The sequence below is a fragment of the Panthera tigris genome, chromosome D2 (genome assembly GCF_018350195.1).
Source record: "Panthera tigris isolate Pti1 chromosome D2, P.tigris_Pti1_mat1.1, whole genome shotgun sequence".
In the NCBI taxonomy this organism is placed as follows: Eukaryota; Metazoa; Chordata; class Mammalia; order Carnivora; family Felidae; genus Panthera; species Panthera tigris.
This window is the reverse complement of record NC_056670.1, coordinates 79,865,665-79,892,507: the sequence shown is the minus strand read 5'-3', so window position 1 is coordinate 79,892,507 and position 26,843 is coordinate 79,865,665. Positions and strand designations below refer to the sequence as shown.

Here is a 26,843-nt window from a genome sequence, read left to right as displayed (position 1 = left end):
AGGCGCACGCTGTTTTGATCTCCGTCCTTACAGGTTTGTTTTGCCTGTGGGTAAACATCTTATCAATGGATACATGACGTATACTCTTTCGTGCCTGGTTTTTTTTTTCATTCATTATGTCTGTGAGATTCATCCGTGTTGTTTTCTAGAGCAATAGTTTACTCTTTTTTGTATCTGTGTCGTATTGCAGTGTATAAATATACTGCAGTGTGTTCATCCGTTATGCTCTTTTTTCTTAGGTTTGTTTATTTATTGTGAGAGAGAGAGAGAGAGACAGAGTGTGAGAGCACACGGTTTGGGAGTGGGGAAGAGAGAGAGGGAGAGAGCAGGCTCCACACCGTCAACTCAGAGCCCAGTGAGGGGCTCAACTCACAAACCAAACGATGAGATCGTGACCTGAGCCGAAACCAAGAGTTGGGTGCTTACCCGACTGAGCCACCCAGGTGCCCCTCTATTTTTAATATTTTGAGGAACCCCCATGCTGGTTTTCACAGGGGCCGCACCAGCTTGCATTCCTACCGACAGCGCAGGAGGGTTCTTTTTATTCTACATCCTTGCCAACACTTGTTTCTTGTGGTGTTGATTTTAGCCACTCTGACAGGTGTGAGGTGACATCTCATTATAGTTTTGATTTGCGTTTCCCTGATGATGACTGGTGTTGAGCATCTTTTCATGTATCTGTTAGCTATTTGGATGTCTTCTTTGAAGAAATGGCTGTCCGTGTCTTCTGTCCATTTAAAAAAAATTTTTTTTTAATGTTTATTTATTTTTGAGAGAGAGAGAGAGAAAGAGAGTGCAAATGGGGGAGAGGCAGAGAGAGGGAGACACAGAATCCGAAGCAGGTTGCAGGCTCTGAGCTGTCAGCACAGAGCCTGACGTGGGGCTTGAACTCATGAACGATGAGATCATGACCTGAGCTGAAACCAGATGCTTAACTGACTGAGCCACCCAGGCGCCCCTCTTCTGCCCATTTTTCAACTGGATTGTTCGTTGTTGAGTTGTACAAGTTCCTTTTATATTTTGGATACGAACCCTTTATCGGATATGTCATTCGCAAATACCCTCTCCCATTCAGTAAGTTGGCTTTTAGTTTTGTTGATTGTCTCCTTCTCTGTGCAGAAGCATTTTATTTTTGATGTAGTCCCAGTAGTTTAATTTTGCTTTTTGTTTCCCTTGCCTCAGGAGATAGATCTAGACAAAATGTTGCTATCACTAATGTCAGAGAAATCACTGCCAGAGAAATCCTCTTCTAGGATTTTTATGGTTTCAGGCCTTACATTTCGATCCTTAATCCATTTTGAGTTTATTTCTGTGTATGGTGTAAGAAGGTGGTCCAGTTTCATTGTTTTTCAGGTAGCTGCCCCGTTTTCCCAGCACCGTTTGTGGAAAAGACTGTCTTTTCCCCATCGTACATTCTTCCCTCCTTTGTGAAAGATTAATTGTCCATATAAGCATGGATTTGTTTCTGGGGCTCTGTTGTATTCTATTGATCTATGTGTCTATTTTGTGCCACTGCTGTACGATCTTGATCACCACAGCTTCGTAGGATACCTTGAAATCTGGGATTGTGATTTCCTCCTGCTTTGTTCTTTCTCAAGATTGCTTTGGCCCTTTGGGGTCTTTTGTGGTTCCATACACATTTTAGGATTATTTGTTCTAGTTGTGTGGAAAATGCTATTGGTATTTTCATGGGGATTACATTAAATCTGTAAATTGCTTTGGGTAGTGTAGACATTTTAACGATATTTGTTCTCCCAACCCGTAAGCATGGAACATCTTTCCATGCTGCAATTTCTTTCATCAGTATTTTAGGATTTTCAGAGTACAGGTCTTTGACCTCCTTGGTTAAGTTTATTCCTAAGGTATTTTAGTACTTTTGGTGCAGTTGTAAATGGGATTGTTTTCTTAATTTCTCCTTCTGCTACTTATTACTAGTGTACAGAAATGCAACAGATTTCTGTATATTGATTCTGTATCCTGAAACCTTACTGGATTTATCAGTTCTAGTAGTTTTTTGGTGGAGTCTGTAGGATTTTCTATATATAGTATTATGTCATCTATAAATAATGAAAGTTTTACTTCTTCCTTACCAATCCGAATGCCTTTTATTTCTTTTTCTTGTCTGATTGCTGTGGCTAGGACTTCCAGTACTACATTGAATACATGTGATAGTGGACATCCTTGTCTGGTTCCTGTTCTTAGGGGAGAAGCTCTGTTTTTCCCCATTGAATATGATGTCAGCTGTGGGTTTTTCATATGCAGCCTTTATTATGTTGAGGTATGTTCCCTCTAAATCTACTTTGCTGAGGGTTTTTAATACGGATGGATGTTGTACTTTGTCAGATGTTTTTTCTGTATCTATTGAGATGATCATATGGTTTTTATCCTTTCTCTTGTTGATATGATGTATCATGTTGATTGATTTGTGAACATTGAACCAGCCTTGCATCCCCAGAATAAATCCCACTCGATCATGATAAAGAATCTCTTTAATGTATTGTTGGATTCTGTTTGCTAGTATTTTGTTGAGGATTTCTGCATCTATGTTCATCAGAGATGTTAGCCTGTAGTTCTCTTTTTTTGTAGTGTATTTATCTGGTTGTGGTGTCAGGGTCATGCAGACCTCATAGAATGAATATGAAAGTTTTCCTCTTCTATATTTTGGAATTTTTTTGAGAAGAATATATAATTAACTCTTCTTTAAATGTTTAGTAGAATTCACCTGCAAAGCCATCTGGTCCTGGACTTTTGCTTGTTGGGAGTTTTTTATTGCTGATTTAATCTCCTTGCTGATAATTGGTCTGTTCAAATTTGCTATTTCTTCTTTAAAAGTTTTTTAAGGTTTATTTTTGAGAGAGAGAGAGACAGAATGCAAGCGGGGGTGGGGCAGAGAGAGAAGGAGACACAGAATCTAAAGCAGGCTGCAGGCTCTGAGCTGTCAGCACAGAGCCTGATGCAAAGCTCAAACTCACAGACTACAAGATCATGACCTGAGCCAAAGTTGGGCAGTTAACCGATTGAGCCATCCAGGAACCCCAAATTTTCGATTTCTTCCTGATTCAGTTTAGAGAGGTTATATGTTTCTGGGAATTTAGCTATTCCTTCTAGGTTGTCCAATTTACTAACATAGAATATTGCCCTATAATTCTTTGTATTTCTGTGGTGTCCATTGTTATTTCTCCCCTTTCATTTCTGATTTTATTTGAGTCCTCTATTTTTTAATGTGTCTGGCTAAGGGTTTATCCATTTTGTTGCTCTTTTCAAAGAACCATAGATCTGTTCAACCGGGTTTTTTTAGTTTTTATTTCATTTATTTCTCCTCTAATCTTTTTTTTTAACGTTTATTTTTATTTTTGAGAGATAGAAACAGAGGAAAAGTGGGGGAGGGGTAGAGAGAGACACACACAGAAGCAGGCTCCAGGCTCCAAACTATCAGCGCAGAGCCCGATGCGAGGCTCAAACCCATGAACTGTGAGATCATGACCTGAACTGAAGTTGGATGCTCAACCGACTGAGCCACCAAGGCGCCCCTATTTCTCCTCTAATCTTTATTATTTCCCTCCTTCTATTGGTTTGGGGTTTTGTCTGTTCCTCTTTTTCTAGCTCCTTTAGATATAAGGTTAGGTTGTTTATTTGAGATTTTTCTGGCTTCTTTATCCATTCTATTCTTAATGGGCATTTGGGTTGTTTCCAGTTTTTTTTTTAATTCAAGTATAATTAAAATACAGTGTTATATTAGTTTCAAATGTCAGTATAATAACTCAACAATTCTATACATTTCTCAGTGCTCATCATGATAAGTGTGCTCTGAATCTCCTTTGCCTATTCCAGCCATAGTCCCACCCCCCTCCCCTTTAGCAAACACCAATTCTGTATATTTAAGAGTCTATTTTTGTCTCTTTTTTTCTTTGTTTTGTTTCTTAGATTTCACATATGAGTGAAATCATATGGTATTTGTCTCTCTTTGTCCGACTTATTTCACTTAGCATTATACCCTCTAGGTCCATCCATATTGTTGCAAATGGTAAGGTCTCATTCTTTTTATGGCTGAGTAATATTCTTCTGTGTGTGTGTGTGTATGTGTGTGTGTGTGTGTGTGTATGTGTGTGTGTGTGTGTGTGTGTATATATATATATATATATATATATATATATATACACACCACATCGTCTGTATCCATTCATCTGTGGATGAATACTTGGGTGCTTTCATGTCTTGGCTATTGTAAATAATGCTTTGTATCCTAAATTATTTCCAGTTTGTAAACAAAGCTGGCGTAAACATTTTTGTACATTCTTTTGGGAGATAGATAAATTTATGTCTTGGGGATATACCTAGGAATCTAATTACTTGGCCGTAGGATATGTGTTTACACAACTGAAATAGATTCTGACAAATAGAGATTGTAGCAATTAACTCTCCACGAGCCATGTGTCCTCATCGTCACCAACACTTATTATTAACATTTTTTTCAGTTTTAGCCGTTCTAAAGAGTATACAGTGAAGTCTTATGATTTTAATTTGCATTTCCTAGTGAGTAATGTTGAGTATCTTTTCACATGTTTATTTGCCATTTGAACATTATTTTTGGTGAAGTATGCGTTCAAGTCTTTTCCTTATTGACTTGTAAGGTCTGTTTATATATTCTGGAGACAAATCCTTTGTCAGATATATATGGTGCAAATATCTTCTCCAGCCTTTGTTGTACCTTTTCACTCTCTTAATAGCATATTTTGATGGGCAAAAGTTCTTAACCTTAATTGTATCTCTATTTTTCTTTAAGTTCTTAACTTTAACGATGTCAAATTTGGCAGTCTTTTGTGGATCGCATTTGTGAGACTGTGGATATCCTAAGATATCTCTGTCTAACCCGTCCGTGATCATGAAGCTATTCTCCTCTGTTTCACTTTAGATGATACATCGTTCTGCCTTTTCAACTGCCTCCATGTTTTATCAACTAGAAGCCAGACAGTAAATACTTAAAATTCACTAGTTCCAAAACCATAAGACAGCATTATCGTAGCATAAACTGTAACTGCCCTCTTGACTAATTATGTAGTCTAGGAACATGTATCAGGTAGATGCACTCGAATTGGCCAGCCTTTAGTTGGGCATGACATGTAGGTTCTGTGATTCATAAGAAGGCTAGTGGAGAGCTGCAACCTTCCTTACAGAAACACATTTATTGGAAGCTCCTACCTTTCCGCAGGAATGATCCCAGAATCCTCACTCCAGGGTCAGCCCATGTGACTGAGCCGGTAGATCCATCTGGTTAAAATTGGACTATTGCACATTTGTGTGGACATGATAGGGTTTTTTTTTTAATTAAAGTCCTATAAAACTTGCCACTAATCTATTTGAAAGGTAAATTTTAAGTCAAATAAATATTTCGTATACCATTGGTGATTCTGGCTTGAAAACCGCTGATATTTAAGTTTTATAAAATTCGGGAGAAATCTGCAGCCGTCATCCACCCTTGGAGGGTGACCAAAAGCCCCTTGACCAGCTTGGAAATCTCTATTGATGACAAAGCAGATATTCGACTCCATTCTCCATGACCAATGGAAACCATGCCCGCCTCCGAATCGTGGGGGAGATCTGTCCGTCTTCATTGGGATGATGTACAGAAATTTTATAACGTTTAGTAAAACATGCAGCGGCAATCAATACAGATTTACAGCTGCATCCTCAATGAGTCTTTAAATATTTATGCCATTGCTTTACTTAAGTCACTCACTGAATTATATTGCATGCGATCCTCAGGCATTCAACAAAAGGTTGATTAAATATCTACTATGTTTAGTGTTCTGTATTAGCAAATTACATTCTGTGAGATAGCAAACAGGCGGCAAGCGAACCAGCCCCCGTGGAAGCAGGATGAACAGAAGGACAGTGTACTGGTCTGATGTACTTCTCCTTGTCTGCACGTATGCTGGGGGGCACAGAGACTAGAAAAGGAAGGTAAGACGTACTAGTCACCCAATCTTATGAGAAGGATATTTTACTCGTGAGGAAACTGAGGTTTCGGAGAGTTTGAGTAACTTGTGGAAGATCACGCCATAACTTCTGGAAGGTGGGAGGTGGGGATTGGGATTCAGTTGCAAGTTTCCCTCGCTCCCAGATCTGTGCCTTGTGCATCCCGTGGTGGCCACATGCTGGAGAGGGGAGCAAAGCCAAGGCTGCCTGGGACAGCTTGTTTCATGTCAGGTGTTTCTAGGTGGGTTTAGGCGGATTTAAGTCTGACTATACCCAAGGACCTTTTGTTTATGTGTAGGGATCCATAGGTTTCTCTCTTGCGGACTTTTATAGTTTTAGGCTTAGCGTTTTTGCTGATAAATGTGTGTGGACAGGCTTTTCAATTTCCTTTTCATTCCTGGAGATATTATTTAGTACATTTCTTTGATGGCTGGTGATGCACAAATCGGTTTTAATATCAATAATGTACCATTTGGAAAACATTCAGTTTCTAGACCCGCCAAAAAAATATCCCTCTGTGTCAGAATTTATTGAATCCAATCCTAGGAGGCTGCGGGAGAGAGGAGTTCCTTAAGCAGAAGAGTAAACAGATGGTCTTTGGAAAGCGCTCACGTTCTTCAGCATTGAATTCGTTTTGGACAGAATGGAGTCACATATGCCAACGCTTGTTGGCCAGCAGGGTGGTAGCACGGAGACATCAAAACTATCATGACATTCTTCAAGCCTTTGGGCTTAGTCTGGGCCTCAGTGATCTGAGAGAAATGGTCACAAATTGCCAGATGCCCCTTGGTTGGATAACTTAGGGAGAAAATGTATGACTGGCAGACAGTAATGGGACACCCCAGAGATGCTTAGAGCAGTTGAGAGCATTTGATGCCCAATACATCTTCAGGGCCGCCGCCACGCTGGGCCAGAAATCAGTAAAGCTGTGACCACTAGCTGCTGGCCGCATCCAAAATGGTAACCCGCAAGGTGAAACCCACTGGCATAGCACGGCCTGGGTTCAGAAGACTCCAGTTGCCGGTTCATTCAAGGCATCCCTCTCCCAATTAACCCCTCCTTCCCTGGCTCCTTCATTGTCCTTCTCTTTGGGGCTCTCTCCCCTCCATCTTCAATGGTTCCCTCAACCCACCATCGTAGCACGGACATTCTCACTTGCTGCTGAGGTCTTGCCCGCTCCCACGTCCAGCGTCTTGTCCCTCTACATCTGGTGCTTCCGTTTCCTCTCCGCACATCCCCACCTGAAACACCTAAGACCTGACTTCCCTGCCCAGCATTCCACTTCCTCAAAAAACACTGAAATCCCCATAACCAGCATGGAGCCTGGCATACCACAGGAGCTCAGTAAATAGATGTTGGATGATTCAACCCAGTGACCTTTCCTACAGCTTCTCTTTCTTCCACTGTTCTACCTGACTGAGCACTGCTGGCCACCTGCTCCCCATCCACACCTCACTCCCAGGCTCCTGGGGCCCTGAACCTCAGTGTTCTACTTCTCTGGCCAACCCTGTGCTTCCCATTCTGGCTCCCCCGCCACTTCCGGATCCCTGGACACTTCTCTTCTCCAATGCTCTCTTGACAGGCCAGGATTCCCAAAGTCCACCTCCTTTGAACTTATTTTTATTTCGTTTTTTTTTTATTGAGGTGAAATCCACAGAACATAAAAGGAACTATTTTAGGGGCACCTGGGTGGCTCAGTCGGTTAAGCGTCTGACTTCAGCTCAGGCCATGATCTCACGGTTGGTGGGTTCGAGCCCCGTGTTGGGCTCTGTGTCGGCAGCTCACAGGCTGGAGTGTGCTTCGGGTTCTGTGTCTCCCTCTCTCTCTGCCCCTCCCCTGCTCGCTCTCCCTCTTTCTCTCTCCCTCTCTCTCTCTCTCAAAAATAAGTAAACATTAAAAAATTGGAAACAAAAGAAACTGTTTTAAAGTATATCATTCAGTGGCATTTAGTACATTAACAGTGTTGTATGCCTACCCCTCTACCTCTCCCAGAATATTTGCCTCATCCCCAAAGGAGACTGAGTACTCATTAAGCAGTCATCCTTCATCCTGTCCTCTCCCTCACCCCTGACAACCACTATTCTACTTTGTGTCTCCGTGGATCTACCCGTTCTAGACATTTCCTATAAATGGAATCGTATACGTGGTCTTTTGTGTCTGGTTTATTTTGCTTGGCATAGCGTTCCCAAGGTTCTTCCATGTTGTCGCGTGTATCGGTACCTTGGTCCTTTAGGGTGGCTGAATAACATTCCAGTGTATGGATAGACCACATTTTCTTACCCATTCATCTGTCGATGGGCGTTTGGGTAGCTTCTACCTTTAGACGCTTGTGGTAGTGCTGCTAGGAACATGATGTACAAATTTTTCTTTGAAACCTGGTTTCCATTCTTCAGGGTGTATACCCAGGAGTGGAATCGTGGGGTCAGAGGGCAACTCTACACTTCACTTTTTGAGGAATTCCGAAATCTCCTTTTGCCACCCTTTGGTCACTTAGCTTTGCACTGGTGGGTGGAGTGCACATCGTCACTTCGGGGGGCTGTCCTCTCATCACTGCACACCGTGAGTCCAGGGTTGGCCTTGTACCCTCTGCCTCAGCCAGGCCTTGCTCCTGCTGGTGGCCCTCTTGCCAGCCGGCGTCACCATTCCTCCAGTTTCCCAGGCTAAAACCTAGATTTGAGCCAAATCTTCATAAAACCCAGGGTTTCGTCCACCCCAAGCTCCAAATTCTAGCCCTCAAGACCATCCAACGAGAAAGCCTGTTGTATTGACTCATTCACCCGTTCGTGCATTCAATCATGATCTATCACGGCCTTACCCTGCACCGAGAGCTACAGAAGACAAAGTTGCAGGAGAGAGAGTCCTTGCCTCAAAAGGCTTGAAAACACCAGTGATTAAAAACAAAAACAAAAACAAAAACAAAAAAGCCCACAACGCCACAAGCGTCTCCAGAGACATGATATAAATCAGCCTCGAGAACTGCAGAGGCTGAGGGAATCCAGTAAAAGCATCTTGAAGGAGGTACATCTGAGCCGTGCCTTACTAGATACTTTCTAGAGGCAAGAGAGAAGGGCCAGGGCGAAGCAAAAGGAAGGCTGTGAACAACGTGCCTCTGTGCCACAGTATGTATTGTCCACGAGGAGGAACCCCCTAGCTCAGAAGGTGTCTCTTGAGGTCGGAGAACAAAGACCCTGGGCGAAGGAAAGCAAAGACTGTCCTCGGGAAGCATGGGGAGCCAGTGGAAGTGTCGAGAGGGAAGACGGAACTGCCCCGGCAGTGGTCCAGGAAGACGCCATAGCATCGGTGTGGGTATGAATATGGCGGCCAAGACTGAGGCGGGAGCCCACTCGTTGGGCCGGCATTTCCCGCTGTAGGCTCCTTATGACCTCAAAAGTGTGACGTGAAAAGGGATGCTGAGTTTTCTTTAAATTTTCTTATCGTGTATTTATTTTTGAGAGAGAGAGAGGCAGAGAGACAGAGCACGAGCAGGGGAGGGGCAGAGAGCGAGAGGAAGACACGGAACCCGAAGCAGGCTCCAGGCTCTGGCCGGTCAGCATGGAGCCTGACTCACAAACTACAAGATCATGACCTGAGCCCAAGTCGTACGCCTAACCGACTGAGCCGCCAGGTGCCCCGGGATGCTGAATTTTCTAAAACTCTGAAATAGTATGACAAAATGCTAAGACTGAAGGGCGATGGGTACAAGGAAGGGTACTTATGTTGGCCTCTGTGTTTAACATGTGCTTAAGATGCATCACAGGAATCATTTTTCAATACAAGCCCAAAGAGGGGTGATTGTGTATGTTTGGGCCACACTGGAGTGAACAGTTAAATTGAGTTATTTACAGCAGGCTTTCTCGGGGCCTCTGGAATTCAAGTGTGGGCTATAAATTTCCATAAGATGACTGTCCTTCTCTAACAGAAATCTTCATCCAGATCCTAATGCGGATCTGCCTGGATCAGTGTTCTGCCTGCTCACGGCTTTACAAATATCCCCCAACATCTGGGGATATTGAGATTTAAGGCATGCTTGGCCTCAAGGATCTTAGACCCCGGGGGTGGGGGGTGTTTATTAACAAATAATGAAAACCCAGAGTCTATCAGGATCCAATAAAGACATGGGGCTTACCTGCGTGCAGGCTAATTAATTATCTGGCCCCTTCTTCAAAGCAACGCATTTTAAACACTGAACAGTTGGAGAGAGAGAAGAAATTCCTTTTCTGTGAACAAGAACGGCATTACTTTTCTTTACGGTTCAAATAAGCAACACATCGCACGTACTGAGCATAACGTTAGAGCTTATCTGGCACTGTGTTTCCTTCGGCAGGTTTCTGAGACCCCCAAACCGGAGAACATCAGTCCCTCAGGTGCACTAACGATAGAGGTGTCCTGTATGGAGACAGCCAAGGCGTCTCATCCAATACGCGTTGCGAAGTTATTGTCCGGGCTTCGCGGCCAGCACGACATTTCTTGCATTGCTGTAGCGCAGGTTTTCATTTCTGTTTTGTTCTGTGATTTACCAAACTGGGCAAGTGTCGCTGAAGGAGTGGGGTCCTATTCGACTGTGTGAGACGTAGATAGATCCCTCGTTCACAGTAAATGGAACCATGCCATGGACTACGATGGTTTCAGAATTTTGGTGTCCTGAGACTGCCAGATCCAGGCAGCTGTCACCGGTGGGTCTCAGGCTAGAGGGTGTGGCCTAAGGTTGTCCTCACCTTGCTCGCAGCAGCTGCAGAAATCACTCAATGGGTTGCCACTGGCAAGGATGTTTTCGTGGCACCGGCTTTCTCTTTTACTGAGAATGGAACCAAGTTGCATTTCACCTGTCGAGTAAGGAGTCCCGCGTGGAAACCTGTGCTAACTAGCACTGATCTGTGATTGAGGCCAATGATATTTTATAGAAAGTGGGAGTCACCCCTATCCCTAAACACTCCTCCTTCCACTGTAATCAGACTTTTACCGGGGCACGCCAACCACCAATATAAAAACTACACTTCCCAGACTCCTTTGCAGCTCATCGAGGCTATTTAACGTCTTGTCAACGGAATGTGAACAAAAGTAAAGTTGTTTCCTTAAAGGGAGGGGACAAACCCTCCACTTTTCCTTTGTCCTCTCTCCTGGCCAAAATAAGGACATGGTGGTCAAGTATCTTGGACCTTGTAGACAAGGGCCACACACCAGGGACTGCGGAGCCACAGGAGAGAAAGGGCTTGTGCCCTGATGACTCCATGGCAGGGACCCACATTCCTGCTCAGACCTTGACATACATGAGAATAAATACCTGTCTTGGTGAAGCCACTGGTGTTAAGTCCTTATCACACACATCTGAAACCACATCCTAATAATGCTGACCTTTTGGAAGCCGCCTGTCTCGTCGCCCCCTTAATCACTGCACAACGGAGGCATAAGGGAGTGCGAACACGACCCTTCTCTTGGGATTCGGGAAGGCTCTTCAGAGAAGATGATATTTGGCTGGGTCTTGGGACGATATGGAGCTTGGACGGTCTGACTAGGGGACAGGAGATGAGGGGACCCAGGAAATAAAGTGGACAGTGCACTCATCTGTTGTTTTCAACAGTCCTGGGCAGACACACAAGCCCCCAGAGAATGCCGGGAAAGATGTGGAGGAATTTGTGAGAAACCGAACACACGTTCAAGGTAAACCAGTGGGGAGAAGGAAGGTGGGTGCGGTATCAGGAGGCCTGGGGTTGCAAGATCAAACCCCCCACACAAACCGAAATCACTGGTTCCCGGGACACCAGACTCCGGGTAAACGGGATGCCGGTCGTGGTTGACCAGGCAGCCCAGTGCCACCGAGATCCAATGTCTTCCAAGATCTGTGCGTCCACATCTTCGTCATTGGTCTCCTCCTCAAGCTGGCTCCCTCCTGGCTGTAAGAGAGCCGCTAGCGTGCGGGGCAGCTCACCTCTTTGCTCACCTTCAGAAGGAACCAGAAATCCTGCCTCTCTTACGAGGGAAGAAGAACTTTCTCGGGAGCTGCCAGAGACAGACTTAAGTCGGAATGGCCAGAATGGAGTTCTCCGTCCGGTCCAAGGGGAAACGGATTACCTTTCACCCAATGTTGCCCATTCTCGACCTGGGTCAGTCCCCGACATGGCCTGCCGCTGCGCGGTGCGAGGGGCTGGCGCGCGTGTTGGGGAGTCGCCCCAAAGTGCCCCTAACATTCACCTCAAGGATATGGGGCCAGAGTTTTGAAATCGTTCCAGAGAGCTAGCTCTAATCCTCTGAAACGGGACAGAAAGTCTTCAGCTCAGAGTCAAAAAAAAAAACCAGAAACGTAACCATTTACCTACACTTAGGTCCCTTTTTCTGTGCCTGCTGAAAATGGCGGCTCAGGAAGGGAGAGAAGGGAGAATTAAACGCATAAACAAGGTAGCCCTCTCCTGGGGCCGGGGAAGATCAGGCGCTCGCCTGGAGGTAATGTTGAAGGTTAAATACAGGAGAAAAAAAAAAAAGAACACAGTACACAATTATAGTTGTTCACTCTTCTGCTTAAAATGGAGACTAAAGGTCACGAATCAAATCACCACCTTAAGTGCAACAGTCACCTGCCTCCAATCACCTCAGTCCCTTTGTTAGCTGGTGACAGAGGTGCCCCTGTTCCTGTTCATTAGAAGGCCAGGGCTCTCCGTGGCTCTGGAGCTAACAGGTGAGGGTCTTGGGGCCCTCGGGTTAATTGCCCCATTTGAAGCCAGGGGCTTCCGGGCTGTGGAGCCGAGGTGGCCGGGAGGCCAGGGCATCTGCCCTACTGGGCGAAGTTAGCATTGGCCTGAAGCAAAAAAGAGAAACAGAAGTGGTCTGGTACCACACTGCACGTGTCCAGCGTGCAGCACGGTCCTCCATTCTGAGGTTCGGTCCTTCCTGTTTTACGGGGGTGGAAATTCCCCCGTTTTCTGACGTGACGGTGATCGGAGACGGTGAGTCTGGGATTTGCAAACGTCTCCCTGACTCGAATAAATAACAGGTTGGCAACGCGAAGTCAGTGCCTACCGTTTTGCGCTCTTGATCACGCTAGACTGTGAAACCCACATGTCTGGAGCCACTGATCAGGTCTGTCCCTGATGCCGGAGACACTTCTGTGCTCACTCCCCTGTCCCCAGAGCGTTCCCCTTTGTCCTCCCACATCTAAGTAGGCGTGGCTCACGTACTGGTTTATCTGGCCAAACCCCACGCTACCTGTCTTACTGCGTAATTCCACACCCGGAACCTTTTACCGAGTCCTTCTTTTCCAGCCTCTGCTTTGTGTTCATCCTTTGCTTTTCCCCATGTTTTCTTCATCTGCCTCATGGGAATTAGAACGTACCCTGGGCCGAGCCCCGCACAGGCACCAGGAGGCAGCGCGGCCTGGGCGCCCGGCTGGCCAGTTGTCTTTCTTTTCCTCACCACCTCTGGCTGTCCTCACCCCCAGGTCCTTCCTGGCCTCATGCCAGCTCAGCCTCCCAAACGCTTCCTTGTCACCACCTGGGCGGCAGCCCCAGCCCCACTGAGCTGGGCTCCCTTCACTCTGCTCCCCTCTCTACCCGGGATCCCCAGCCATCCTGGCTGTAAGGAAAAGAATCTTCAATTCAATTCTGTCCTTCAGGGCAGTTTCTTCTAAAATGCCTAGGATGCGGGTAATGTCTCAGTTTTAAAACGCAGCCCTACCGGGGAGCCTGGGCGGCTCAGTCGGTTAAGCGTCTGACCCTTGATTTCAGCTCAGGTCATGATCTCACGGTTCGTGAGTTGTGAGTTCAAGCCCCGAGTTGGGCTCTGTGCTGACAGTGCAGGGTCCTGCTTGGGATTCTCTCTCTCCCTCTCTCTCTGCCTCTCCCCACCACTCACTCACACTTTCTATCTCAAAATAAATAAACATTAAAACACACACACACACACACACACACACACACACATCCCTCCTAACCCAAGGAAATGTTGCAGGGAACGTGCTGTGTTCCCAGCAAGGATCCAACTTATGCAGAGGTCAGATGCATGTGATTCTGGATTTTCTGCTTCATCATCTGTCACCTGTCAGTTGTCAGTCGCCCACTGCCATGGTGCCACTGCGAATCACACTTCCTCCATTAATCTTAATTCCATGTCTGGCAAGCAGACAGCTTCCCGTGGAGCATATCTACAGATTTGGGGTGAAGACGAGGGGACTATTCCGTTAATCTGATCAGCATAGACATCTATAAGTGACTCTGAGTTACCGCGCATCACATCTGTGAGTTACATCTGTGAGTTACATCTGTGAGTTACATCTGTGAGTGACATCTGCGGGTAACTGAAAACAGAACCGGTACGTGACACAAGTCTAAGTGTCAGGACAATGTCTTCTGGAAGGGCCTCCGGAGCTCATCAGATCCCCTGGAAAAAGGCCACACGTCTACTTCTCTTTAAACAGCAGCCCTGTGGCTGAGTTTGGTTTGGGCTAAATCGATGCTGGGCCGATAGTGAACCAGATGATATGATAAGATATGAAAGAAGAATTAGAGAGCATTCTAAACCTTCTTTCCCTATGAAGCTCATAAAAGTTGAATGGGGCGCCTGGGTGGCTCAGTCGGTTGGGCGTCTGACTTCAGCTCAGGTCACGATCTCGCGCTCCGTGAGTTCGAGCCCCGCGTCGGGCTCTGGGCTGATGGCTCAGAGCCTGGAGCCTGCTTCCGATTCTGTGTCTCCCTCTCTCTCTGCCCCTCCCCCGTTCATGCTCGGTCTCTCTCTGTCTCAAAAATTAAAAAAAAAAAAAACAAAAAAAAACAAAAAAAAAACGTTAAAAAAAAAAGTTGATGCAGGGAAGGTCCTAGGAACCTTCATTAATGTCACGGACGGTACACTCTGGCAACTGCTAGATCCTGTCCCCCGAGCCTGGAACCACTCCAGAAAAGACGCCTGATTTCAATACAACCTGAGAGGGTGGTGTTCTTCTTGCCCAACGTAAGAAATAACCTTTTATTTTGGAAATGCCCAACCTATTTTTTTAAATGTGGCCCATAGTGCCGTGATCAACACTCATGTACCCTCTACCTGCACACCTGCATTCATCAGTTGAGTCAGAACTGCATGGATGTGCCCGCTCTCTCCCAGTCTCTCTCTCTCTCTCTCTCTCTCTCTCTCTCCCTCCCTCCCTCCCTCCCTCCCTCCCCATCTCATGTGTTACAGAATTTTTTTTCGCTCCGCTGATTGAGAATAAGTTGCAGAACCACAACCCATCACCCTTAAATATCTCAGCCTAGGTTTCATAAGAACAAAGACATCCTCTTATGTAACCACAATATAATTATCAGGAAACTTTACCCTGATACAAGATTACTCTCATAGCATCCATACCCAATTCCCAATTGTTCCAACAACGTCTTTTAGCGCAACGTGTTTCTGACCCAAGAGCCAAGCATTAACTTCCGTGGCTCTGGTTTCCATTAACCTGGACCACATCTGCAGCTTGTCTGCCTTGTGGGACGCTGACTGCTTTAAAGAGAACGGGCCAGTTGTTTTCTAACGTGGTCTCCAATTGGAATTTGTTGGATTTGCTGTTGGATCCAGGCCGTGCGTATTGGGCAAAATATGCAGCAGAGCGGATGACGGTCCCAGATACCCATGTTCGTCCCCCTATGGGCGATGTTGGCTCTGATCACTTGGTTAAGGCACAGTCTGCCAAATGTCTCTACCGTGAAAGGGAGACTTCCAAAAAACTTCGTGATGAATAAACGTGTGGGGAAATTCTCTGCCACCTCCATTCAGAGTTCTTGGTTAAATAGTGAAAGGAGTAAGCATGACTCTTAAACGGGCCACAATCTCTGCCATTAAGTTCAGTCCTGCGGAAGACAGACACCCACCGCACACGATGCGGCCTGCAATCCTTTGAGGAAGGAAGCAGGACGTGAAGTGAACAAATTCACGTATTTCCCGTATACGAAACCAAACAAAATAAATGTTCTGATAGAGGCCTTAGCTAACTGCAGGTACCAAGGGGCCAAACATCTAATTCTAAATGTGATGATTAAGAAACGCGTCCTGGAGACACAAAAAAATGGAGAGAGCCTATAGGCAAAGACTTGCAATTATATGCGCACGTGCGTGTGTGTTTATACACATAAATATACATTTTTTGATGTTTATTTTTGAGAGAGAGCGCCAGTGGGGGAGGGGCAGAGAGCGAGAGGGGGCCAGAGGATCCAAAGCTGTGCGCTGACAGCAGCGAGCCTCACGAGCCCTCACAAAGCATGAGATCACGACCTGAGCCAAAATCAAGAGTTGGACACCAAGTGAACCAGCCAGGTGCCCCCGTACTGACAGTTACAACAAGCAAGTCACAAAAGAAAAGGGGTACCTGAACAACAAACATGCAAAACGCTCGACCTCGTCAGTGTCCAGAGAAATACACACGGAAATATGGAGTTTTAAGCCATCCTAGAATCAAAACATACAAATATTGGTAACACCCCATGCTGACAAGGGTTTAGGGAAGCTGGTGGGCACAAACCCAACCCCCACCCCCACCCCCACCCCCACCCCCAGGTGTCAGAGGACACTCCCAAATGCTTTCACCTCCCAGGAAATGTTTCCCATGTGCCCAAGGGCTCTTTCAACCAGGGCCCTCTGCTCACAAAAACCTGGGTGGAGGGTGCCAGGTGGTTACCAGGCCACACCAAGGTTGCCAACAGGCCTTGTTGGTGTGAATGATGGACACAACCTCGACTATGAACTCCCTGAGGGTGGGCTGCGTCCTTTATCTTGGCACCATCCAAGTGCAGGATCTGGCAAGTTGTAGGTCCCCGGTCAATGTTTATGGAACGAATGAAGAAACAAAAGCGTGGATGGACAGAATGATGGAAGATGGATGAACGCATGCGTGGGTGAGTAGATGGCTAGGTAGGTGGCTGAATGGCCGGATGGGTGGATAAGTATTCATGCGAGTGAACGGATGGGCAGACGGGTCGTCACACCAGCAAAGAAGTTTGGATGGATGAACAGATGTATGGGCTGGCCGCTGAGTCAATGGATGGGGTGGGGGGCGTGGATGAGTGGATGATAGATAGGTAAGTGAATGGATGGGTGGACAGGCAGATAAGTGTATGGATGAGCAGTTGGATGGGTGGTTAGATAGATGAAGGAATAGGTAGGTGAATGAATGGAGAGTTGGGTGGGTAGATGGATAGAACTGGAAAAAATGTGACTTAGAAGAGTTTTCAGGGCACACGAGTTTTAGGAAGGCCGGAATAAGGACTTCTCTTTTCTCTCCAATCCCTGTAGAGTAAGCAGTGATCCTCCTAAAAGTCCCCTGGACAATGGCCAGCCTACTGTGTCACTTGCTTCCTTGAGGCCTGCCTCATTCACTCTGGGGCTCGGAAGGGCTCTCAGCATGCCTGGGGCCCCATGCTCTGAGCAGCTCACGGGTAGCACAGCAGACCTTCACTGAGGACATGCCTCATCCAGGACATGCCTCACTGACTACACACTGCTCCACGGAGCAAAATAGGTGAGATGCATTGAACGAAGGAATCTATCGGCGAAAATGTGGATAAATCACCCCTAATTCTGCCATCTGGAAACAGAGTTATAGTTACCAGTTTCGTGTATTTTTTTTCATTATTTTTAATTAGCCCATGTGTATTTCAGTGCAAAATTATGTACTACTCCAGAACCAGATTACTTTATGTAACAATGCGTTTTGAATAATTTCCATTTCGGTCAATATTCTTCAAAAACGTCACACGCCATTACATAAGTGTGCCATGATTAATGAGCCAGACTCTTGTCGTTTTCGACGGTTCGTTATAATCCGCTCTACTATAATGGACACGCTTACAACTCTGTTGACAAGCATTCAGGATTATTTCCTTAGAAGAAATCCCAATTTGCAGAATCGTGCCATCGAAGGACATGCAGAATCATAAGGCTTTTCTTGAATGTCACCAGATCGTCCTCTAGAAGGACGGTGTTAATTCCCACTCCAACCGGCGGGGTCAGAGAATCCGTGCCTCTGACACATTAACCTGGGCTGGTTTCTAAACACAGAAGCAAGTTGCCATGTAAAATCTGCCTCCTCTTTACGGAGTGCAAGAACCCTTGATTGGCTTGCTGCAACTCTTGAGAGTCACTTTCATTTATTTTTTTTTACTTAAAAATTTTTAATGTTTATTTTTGAGAGAGACAGAGCGTGAGTGGGGGAGGGGCAGAGACAGAGGGAGACACAGAATCCGAAGCGGGCTCCAGGCTCCGAGCTGTCGGCACAGGGCCCGACGCGGGGCTCGAACCCACGAGCCGTGAGATCGTGACCTGAGCCGAAGTCGGACGCGTGACCGACTGAGCCACCCAGGCTGTAATTTTCATTTCTAAAACACCCCTCGTGTTTCGAATGCCACCACAAAGGGGCTGGTTCCTCAACAAGAACAACACCGTGCTCCGCACGAGGTGTGTCAGAGCAGGGAACCGAAGCAGAGGGAAGGAACCGACTTCTGCTCTCAGATATGTTTGCATACCCGGCATGGGAGGCAGCCCTTGGGAGAAACCGCCAGCGCTCCCCGCGGTTTTACTGAAGGCAGGGTAATTAGCATCCTCCCATTTCTTATTTCCAATAAATGATCTCCATCATAACAGTAGTGATCTTCTCATTAAAGAAAAGGACATAAAAGGAATGGAGGCAGGGGTTCTCACCTACAATTCCACTCCCCAAGAACAACCAGGGTAATGTTTCTTTGCATTTCCTTCCAGGATTCGTTTTCTCCCATGTATAGCTTATTCCTTTTATGTGGCTGTACTAAATACAGGAATGCAGTGGTATGTCCTGTTTTCAGGTGCCCACACACTTTAAGCATGTCCCTCTCTTATTACAAACTCCCAGTAGACCTAATTTTAACAAGTGTATGCTACTCCTTCGGGTGGTTGGGACATAGCTTAACCATTTCCCCGTGGGACACATAAGTTACCTTTGGTGTTATTAACAACGTGGCACAAAGGTTGACATGTGTCCATATATCTATTATCTCCTTGCTTTAAGCACATAGGATGACAATCGGAGAATTCATTTGGAGAGAGGGGGAAGGGAAAGGAACACTTTGAGATGCCGACACCTTGGCAGACAGTCAAATAAGGCTGTGAGTGGGTCTTTATGCCATCCACCAGTGGGATGCCGTCTTGAGCGCTTTTCAGCAGAGTACTGCCAAATTCTCAGGGTCTGGGGTTGCAGGCCAGTAGGTGAAAGCACCCCCGGGGACTCCCACCTGGCATCCCGTGAGCCTTCCTGGTTCCGAACACAGAGTGCAGCCAGCAGGGCGGTGGGGACTTTGCTTTCGCGAGACCGTGTGCTTTCTACGGATGCGATTAGAAGAAAACGCTCCATCTGGTTTCGCAGCGATCCCTCATTTCTGCTTACTAACTTCTTTGGCAACTTTGACTTTCCAGAGAACCAGCATTGTACTTCTGATGACAGTCATTGGGTTCAAGCGCATAAGTGGCATTTTACAGCCTCCGTCTCCTCCAGGAGCGTGCTAATGCGGGGGAGGGGGGGGGGTGGCGGGGCAGGAGTGCATAAAGAAGTAGGAATTCTTCTTTAGAAAGGCTGTTCCTACCCACTCAGCATGGCTTTCAATGTGAAAATCAAAACTGCCTGGGCTGGGGGCGCCTGGGTCGGTTAAGCGCCTGACTGTCGATTCCAGCTCAGGTCATGATCTCACGGTACGTGGGACTGGGCCCCACGTCAGGCTCGGCAGTGACAGCACGGAGCCTGCTTGGGATTCTCTCTCTCTCCCTGTCCCTGCCCCCCCCCTGCTCGCTCTCTCGTGCGCTCTCTCTCTCTCTCTCTCTCTATATATATATATATACACATACATATATCTATAAATAAACTTTTTTAAAAAGTGCATGGGCTGAAGAACAGAAGATAAATACAAACGACTAATAAACAGAAGAAAAACGGGCAGTCTCACTAATGATCAGAACAAAGAAAAATAAAACAGTAATACCTTTATATGTCACATCAAAGTATGAACACTAACAATGTATATTGTGTGGTGACAAGGGTACTGTTCTTAGACCGGACTTAGGCTAGTTTAACCTTTCTTTTTTCTCAAATATTCTTATTTATCAACAACTACTTAAATATAAATGAGTGTAAATGGTAATTAATATGAAAAATGAGGGGCGCCTGGGTGGCTCAGTCGGTGAAGCGTCCGACTTCGGCTCAGGTCACGATCTCACCGTTCGTGGGTTCGAGCCCCGCGTCAGGCTCTGTGCCGACAGCTCGGAGCCTGGAGCTTGTTTTGGATTCTGTGCCCCCTCTCTCTCTCTGCCCCTCCCTGACTCGTGTTCTCTCTCTCTCTCTCTCTCCCTCTCTCAAAAATAAACATTTAAAAAAATTAATGAAATAAGCCAGACACAAAAGAATGAATATTGTATGAATCTACTTCTGTGTGGTCCCTAGAATTGTCAAATTCATAGAAAGAAACAGAATGGAGGTCCAGGGACCAGGGGAGGTCAGAACGTGAAATTATTGCTCAGTAGGTACAAAGTTTCTGTTCACAGTGATGACAAGTTTTGGAAACAGCTAGTAGAGAGGGTTGTACCACACTGTGAATGTAGACTTAATTTATGCCACTGCGTTAGATGCTTAGAAACGGTTATGATGGCAAATTTTATATATATTTGACCACAATTTTTAAAATGCTTTTTAATGCAGAAAATACCGAGAGAACAAAAGGGCACAAGGCATCAAGGTGGCGACGACCCTTTCCTCTTGTCTCAACTCCCCCCAGCTTTGATCGGGGGCCCTCCATGTTGGCTACTTAGCTGGGGCCAGCATTCACCCCCCACCACCGTCTTAGAGGCCCCTCCACCTGCCTTTCTCCTTGTTGCTTGCCCAGTTTCCTGCCTCCCAGTCTTCCTTTATGTTCACTTTGCTATTTTGGTAAAATATACACTATGGCAGCTTTATGAGAAACGTGCGTATGGGATATAAATTTTCTAGGACTTTACACACATGAAACTAAGTTTATGCTACTCTCAGATTTGATTGGTAGGTCAGTTGGGTAGAATTTGGGGCTGAGAATCACTTTCCTTCCATGTTACGAAAGCATTGCTCATTGTCTGGGAACTGCCAGGTGGCTTGCAAGCTAAGAAATCCAAAGCCAGCCTGACATCTGTCCCTACGAGTAGGACTTATTCTCTTGCATTGGGTTTACTTTCTTTCTTTTCTCTGTGATAGCTCATAGTTTGTCCTCGGTGCCTTGGAATTCCATGATGTGACTCTATGCTGATTCAGGGTAAACTCATGAGCCCCTTTCATTCTGAAACCTATGTCCTTTCAGTTTGAAATTTTTTTATTGGATCAGGTCCCTTGCTATTTTCTCTTTTCTCTTTCCTCTCTTCCTACTCTCTAAACTGGTCTGCTCATTGTCTCATCTTTTTTATTTTCCATCCCATGGTCTTTTCACTCTGTTTCTGTGAGATTCTTCAACTTTATCTTTTTTAGCCCTATTCTGGGCTTCTCGTTTCTAGAAGAATTTTTTGAGAGAGAGAGCGAGAGAGAGCAAGCATGAGCAGGAGAGAGGCAGAGAGAGAGGAAAAGAGAGAATCCCAAGCAGGCTCCACGCTGTCAGTCCAGAGCCCAACATGGGGCTCAATCTCACAAACCAGGAGATCATGACCTGAGCCGAGATCAAGAGCCAGAAGTTTAACCGACTGAGCCACCCAGGTGCCCCATTTCTAGAAGACTTTTAACCTTCAAACAATCTTTTTTTTACTGGCTGGTTTTTTTAATTATTGGTTTGTAGAGTTCTCTATATAATCTGGATAGAAGCCCTTTGTCTAATATAAGAATTACAAATATCTAGTCCCATTCTTTGTCTTATGTTTTCATTCTCTAAATGGTGTCCTTTGAGGAGTGGAACTTCTAAATTTTCGTGAATTCTAATTAATTAATCTTTTATTTCTTAATTAATGGGTTATGTGTGTGTGTGTGTGCGTGTGTGTGTGTGTGTGTCCTAGTTTAAAAATCTTTGCCTACTTCAAAATTATGACAGTTCCGCTATGTTTTCTTCTCGAAGCTCTATGACTTATTGTACCTTTCACATTCAGTCTCATGGTCCATCTCAGATTGGTTTTTGTGTGCGGCGTGAGGTAGAGGCCAGTGTTTCTGACAGTTTGCTTTGGCCCTTTCCTTCCACGTTAGAGACGTTCTTCAGATATCTGGTAATCCTTGGTGACCTTCACATGCTCAAACATGAGGAACTAAAAAATCGGTCTAGGGATTCTGCGTGTGTGGGAAGGGCATGTCAACTACAAACATCCTTGGAAGTTCATCTGAAATTCTGCACATTAGTATCTTTACAGTCTTTCCTCCTGTGCTGAACAGTCTCCCTAAAGAAAATTCCTGCAGGGGCGCCTGGGTAGCTCAGTCGGTTAAGCATCTGACTTCGGCTCAGGTCATGATCTCACAATCCGGGAGTTCGAGCCCCCCATTGGGCTCTGTGCTGACAGCTCGGAGCCTGGAGTCTGCTTTGGATTCTGTGTCTCCCTCTCTCTCTATGTCCCTTCCCCTGCTCATGCTTGCTCTCTCTCTCTCTCTCTTTCTCTCTCTCTCTCCCCCTCCCTTCTCTATCTCTCTCTCTCAAAAATAAGTAAACATTAAAAAAAAAAAAATCCTTCAGTCTCCAGCCTGGCGGTCTCTGCCTGGCTGTCCATGTCCCAGGAGTCTTGGGGGGGGGGGGGTGTTTTAGTGGGGGTTCCAGCAGCCACCCTGCCTAGGTTCACTCAGACTATCAGGTATGGTAAACACCCCACCCCAACTGCATCTAATGGCCCAATGCAACGTTGCTTGGTCTTACCTTCTCCAGAGAATAACATCCAAATGCATGCAAGGTGTAGGAGGGTGTGGGACTCACTCCATGCCCCGCCAACAGAGTTCAGTAGGAAGTCGAGGGATCTGACTGCTTCTGGAAAAACTCTCAGCTTCCGAGACTCACTTGGTACCACCCCTGCCTGTTTCGAGGACTCGGCTGAGTGTATTGAATTGGTTTTCTGTTTTCTCCAATACCGGCTGGGAGTTCAGTCTTCCCAAATCTGCTAAAGCAGCTACCTATCCCTTGTTCATCTGCTTCCCAGATTCCCAGATTGTGCTGCTGTGCTCCTCTCGTATTCTTGCAAGTTTATGCCTTTTCAAAAAATCCTGCTGTATTGGGGGGGAAGGAGACCGAAATTAGTGTGTTTTCATCTGCCATCTTTACCTGGAAGTTGGTTTAAACTTTTTTTTTAAGTGTATTTCTTTTGAGAGAGAGAGAGAGAGAGGCAGAGAGAGAGAATCCCTAGCAGGCTCCATGCTACCAGCGCAGAGCCCAACGTGGGGCTCAAACTCACTAACCAAGAGATCATGATCTGAGCCAAAGAGTCAGACACTTCTTAACCAACTGAACCATCCAGGCGCCCCTGGTTTGAACTTTTTTTAAAGAAAGCAATCGATGTGTACCAAAAACCTTAGAAACATTCATACCCTTTCGTTCCACTTTTAGAGTTCTAGGAATTTATCCTGAAGAACTCATCAGAAATATGGACAAAAGTATTGATCTTGTCGTTCACTGCAGTGTCAAAAAAACTGAAAACAAACTGAATGTCCTACGCGAGAGAACAGTTTAGAAACCGATGGTACATCCATGTGATGAAGTATTAAGTCGTTAAAAATAATATCGAGGAAGAATATTTAACGATAGGGGAAATGTTCATAACACAATCCGTAAGTGCCATAAGGATATAAAAACTAGGTGTGCAATTTCATCCCGACTCTGGAGAGAGAGATAAATGAGTAGGAAGAAGTCTGCTCGTAGAGGAGGCAGTGGGGGGAGGACGCAGCAGAGGAGGAATACCCAAGTTTTAACCGCGGTGATCTTTAAACATTTATTATTGCTCTACTCAGAAAAACTTACTTGTTTTCAAATTAAAATAGGGTCTTGCCTCATTTCAGCCACTGGGTCACCCTTCCTGCCCCTAGACTTGCAGTCTGCTTGAGTGCCTCCATATCGTGACTCATGGAGCCCTCCTGCCTGGAACAGACTTGTTCTCTGACTCCTACTTACCCTTCAAGCGCCAGCCTCTCTTAGATTCCTGTCCATTCCAAACTGGCTTGGGAATCCGTTCGCTAGTTCCTAACCCCCGTGTGCGTGTCTTTATTAGAATGCCTTGCGGGGCACCTGGGTGGCTCAGTCGGTTAAGCGTCCGACTTCGGCTCAGGTCATGATCTCGCGGTCTGTGGGTTCGAGCCCCGCGTGGGGCTCTGTGCTGACAGCTCAGAGCCTGGAGCCTGCTTCGGATTCTACGTCTCCTTCTCTCTGCCCCTCGCCCACTTGTGCTCTGTCTCTCACTGTCTTTCAAAAATAAAAAAATTTAAAAAATTAAATAAAAAGAATGCCTTGCACGTTATTATGACCAGTGGTTTCGTGCTCTATGAACTCCTGGAAAGGGGAAGCATATCCTGTTTCCCTCTGGGTCCTCAGCCTCAGGCCGGGCACCAGGCACAGAAGAAAGCTTCCCTCAATGGCCATCACTAGTCTTGAAATGGGACGGAGGTGCCTGGACAAAAGAATGAATAGCGTTTGCGTGGACGGTCATCCGGGCATTGAGTGTGCATCAGTCTCCACAATCCTAGTTTTCCGTGACCACGGAAGGCCTAAGCTGCTGGACGTACGATGCCAAACGCCAAATGTCTGGGTTCATCTGGTGATGCCTACCCAAAGCGCAGTTAGGAAGTTTGGGAGGAAATAATCGCACGCATCTGTAGACTGGCCTCACAAACCGATCTCGGAGAGAAATGACAAACCCCACAGGCCCCAGCTGCAGTTGACGAGAGTTGCTCAACGCACAGGGCTCCGTAATAATGATCATTAGTTAACATCTTTCCACAAGGAACCATTAGAGGAACAAGGCTGGAAATTAGAGTCAAATGATTCCCCCTTCTCTTCCGTCCATGCACACAAGGCCCCAGCAGCACAGCAAGAGGGGTGGGAAAGCTGTGCTCAGTTGTGCTGTAATTATTTCTAACTCTATCCCCAACCCCAAAATACCATCTCGTCACATGGCTTGTCGTTTTTGCTTGGCTCGGTCTGTCATAAGTTGTCAGGTTTTCCCAGCTTTTATTCTGGCTTTCGTGAAGCGCCTGCATTCCTGGTAGAACGAGGCTCGTGCTGGGGAATTCTCTTTAAAAGCTGCCGAACGTATGTACTGCCTCTGCTCCTGCAGAGGCTTGGGGACAGTTCTCTCCCACTGACACGGGGGCTACCGCGGCCGGGACATGAGCTCTCTGTACCGCAGGGGCACCCGAACGGCCTTGCCTAGAGCCCCACGCCACCAGCCGATATGAGGCCTGTGGATACTCCGAGGGTTACCCTGAAGGCCAAAGGCCAACCTGTCCCTGCTGGCAACACTCTCGACAACCAGGCGTGAGCCACAGACTCTCCAAGAGAGTGTGTATGTCTAGTGGGCCGTGGTGTGGCTCAGGGCCGCCCGCCCCCGTTTACCTTCCTAATGCAGTGTCTTTATGGGGAACTTACTCTACCTGTGGGATTGTAGGAGGGCCCTGCCCTCCCCGAGCCAAGAGGAAGATGGGTGGCTCACGCTGGGATCTGAGCTGAGGCCCCGTGAGTGCGGATCTTGAGCCGGTAGACTAGTTGTCCAGGAATGTTCCCAGCATTCCCGCCCTGAGGCTATTCCCACCGTTCTACTCCACCCTCCCCCTCTCCCACCCCCACCCTCCGCCCCCAAAAAGCTTCCTTAGTTTCTGCCTATTTCTGAGCCAGGTCTCCAGTCTTCCCGTTGATTCTGGATACTCGTCCAATAAATTCTCTTTAGCTTCACTCCAGAGTTCGTTTCTACTGCTTGCAACCTGAGCACCCTGGCCAACCAACTTGTTCCTCCCTCTTCTCAAGGCCCTCAGAGGCTGCTGAGAAATCCTGAGCCTGTCTGTGATAAAGCCTTTTTCTCCTAGACCAGAACTCCACGTCCTGTCCCCCTCCCCAGGAGCCCTCCAGGTCTCCGATCTCTACCAACCCCTCCCTCTTCTCCCCTGTCGCATCAGTGCCCACCGTCTGCTGGCTGACGATCACCTGTCTGGCCAGTGAATCTTGTTCCAGCTGTACTCCCTAACTAGAATGGCCACCCCAAATGGTATGGGACACCCGCCCCACAGAGCCATTCCCTTCCACCCCGGAGGGGCACAACTGCCCCTCCCACAGCCCTTTACGTGCACCTTTCAGACACTTAGCACATCTGACCTTCTGTTACAGCTGCGTCCAAAGATGTCCTTTCCACTCCCCCAGCAGGAGCGACGTGTCGGCAAGCCGTCGGAGAAGCCGGGACGTCCCCAGCTTTGTGCCTCCGCCAGCCATGCTTGCACGCAGTGACTTGGCTGCAACTCTACGGAGACTCAGCCGAGCACTGACAGAGTCCCCGCAACAGAAGCCAGACCTGTCCTCCCCAGGTGCAGGATAATCTCTGGAAGAACACGTGCCCATCTTGCTTACCTTCTCTTGCAGACCCGGACTCTGTTTTCCATGAAATGTCAAGTCCAGTGGCCCATCTTGATCGGAAAGGGCAGGCTTTCACTGCCATTAAAAACATCTTATTAAAAAGATGGACAGATTCAATAATAGAGTTAAAAGGTGATTCAGGTTCGGAGTCTGCACCTGGGAGATAGCACCGCTTTCCACAGAATGAAACTCAAAGGGCTGGGCCGAGCTTTCAGCCTCCCTGTCCCCTCTGATGTGCACGCGCGCGCGCACACACACACACACACACACACACACACACAGGGAGCCAGCACCCAGCTGCAGCTCAGCAAGGACCTCTCTCCCCGCCACGCGTCCTCACTCTCTGTCCTCTGCCACTGC

General features: G+C 46.7%; 1 long non-coding RNA gene across 2 annotated transcripts in view; it reads left to right on the top strand.

The window, feature by feature from the left end:
- The window catches only part of LOC122232058, a 52,754-nt gene extending 26,209 nt beyond the window's left edge, over nucleotides 1–26,545 (top strand). For both annotated transcript variants that reach the window (XR_006209386.1, XR_006209385.1), the window contains exon 3: nucleotides 26,241–26,545. This is a non-coding gene — a long non-coding RNA (uncharacterized LOC122232058). The remainder of the gene's footprint in view (nucleotides 1–26,240) is intronic.
- The last annotated feature ends 298 nt before the right edge of the window (nucleotides 26,546–26,843 follow it).